General features: G+C 41.6%; 1 long non-coding RNA gene across 1 annotated transcript; it reads right to left on the bottom strand.

The window, feature by feature from the left end:
• Positions 1-472: 472 nt before the first annotated feature.
• On the bottom strand, positions 473-1,078 carry LOC114830861. Its single transcript, XR_004576525.1, has 2 exons — positions 692-1,078; positions 473-560 (listed from the first exon to the last, which is right to left on the bottom strand). It is a non-coding gene; the product is annotated as an uncharacterized LOC114830861 (long non-coding RNA).
• Between the last annotated feature and the right edge of the window lie 828 nt (positions 1,079-1,906).

Here is a 1,906-nt window from a genome sequence, read left to right as displayed (position 1 = left end):
TTCGTATTATTGATGATTCCTATAAAAAGTAACTGTTCTAGAGTAGACTAGAACACTGGTGAAACGTTGAGTGACTTATTGTAAAAGTCTGACAATTTATCTTATTTAAAGAACAACTTTGTTCATGTATAGAAATTATGAAATAATTAACACCGTAGTGCTACAAGGGTTTTCAAAAATATATATTATTGCAATAAGTGAAAAGGGTGTACTGCAAAAAACAAATGACATCTTCAAAAACTGGTCCCCTTTGTCCAGGGATTGAAACAGCAACCTTGCATCTACTGGTCCACCCATGTTAGGCTCTGTTCTCAAGGCACTTAACCCTTAAACACAGATCTTCATGCCAGGCCCTGTGCCTCTAAATGTGTCATCCAGCTGTATTGGGTGCTATTTTATCTCCTAAATCGCTGGGTGACATTGTTTATAACCAACATAATCTCAATGCTTTCAGTCAATAATCACACACATAGTAATTCATTTCTATTTTATTATATATGAGATGGTTTCAAGCATAAATGACAATGACATTGACTGGGCTTCATTCATCATGGCAGTAGCTGTAACAGGAAAAGCACAGAAGCAGGAAAGTATTGGGTCAGTATTTCCAAAACAATTGTGTAGTACCAATAGTACCAAATCTCATCACATTTGGACCTAAAATAAAATAAAAATTCAAAAGCTGCCGTACGTATAACAACAGTGTCAGGGGGGTGGGCCGAGTGGCTGTGGGTTGGCGTGGAATCTAGGTGCAGGGCGGCTCTGAGGTCCAGGGTGACAAACAGGTGCGTGCAGTTGTCAGGTTTGTCTAGGCAGGGGAAAAAGCAGGGTTACAGGTAGGTAATCGGAAAACACAGCAGACAGGCAAAACAGGACTAGGTCAATACAGCAAAGGTTTAGCTGGTTCGCAAAGCTCAACATACGGTTGGGGCTTAACGATCCAGCAGGGGCTGGAAGTCAGGTCCTCTCTGTAGTAATTTATAAGGTACGGTCATGATGGTATCAGTACTAGAGTAAATACGGTAATGGGAGGGGCCATTGGACCTTCCGGGGTTTGGCTGTTTGAGGGGGTACAGAGTTGGAATAAACAGACTCACCTTGGCTCAGTGTCTGCGTGTGTTATTATGTCTCCACAAATACTACAGTGGCGACGAGGTACTAGAGGTAAAGAATCCACATCAGTGAAGGATACTGAAGATATCTGGCGAGTTGAACGCCGTGAAAAGGGCAACCCTCCGCCTGTTTCTGGTTCGGAAGACACCGAGACTGCTAGCTGCTGAAACGGCTAAGCTTGCCATCAGAGCTAGGGTAGGGACAGATCCCTGAAAGCACAAGGGCGACCTACTGTGGTGAGTGAATGTAACTGAAAAAGATTAAAAAGGAAATAATTTGTCTTGCCAGACAAAGCAAGTAATTAAAGAAAGTGGAGATTAACAGACGAAGCCAGAAGATGAAATGTGCTGGAAGAGGGGAAATTGTAAAGTAATTAAATAAAGAAAACACCTGAAGAAATGGCATTAATAGGAATTTGAAAGTAAGAAAGAAAATTTTGATTCATTATTAGAACGATTTGAAAGATGGCTTGCTGCAATTGAGATTGATGCTGGGAAGAAAGCAGACGTGTTTCTGAGTGTCTTGGGTCCCACAGAATATGGACTGTTGGAAAACTAGATTGCACCTCAGAAGGTCACGGAAGCATCATATGACAATATCACACGTGCCCTGTCACTGCATTTTAAGCCTACGCCCATTTTGATTGCAGAACGACTCCGATGATACAAAAGACAGCAAAAGCAAGATGAAACGGTGACTGAATACATTCTTGTATTGAAGATATTAACGAGCACGTGTGAGTTTGGACAATTTCTAAATGATGCCCTCAGAGATCAGTTTGTTTGTGGCCTCT

Source organism: Esox lucius, chromosome 11, assembly GCF_011004845.1.
Source record: "Esox lucius isolate fEsoLuc1 chromosome 11, fEsoLuc1.pri, whole genome shotgun sequence".
NCBI lineage: Eukaryota > Metazoa > Chordata > Actinopteri > Esociformes > Esocidae > Esox > Esox lucius.
The sequence above is the reverse complement of the archived record's forward strand: the minus strand, read 5'-3'. Positions and strand labels throughout refer to the sequence as shown.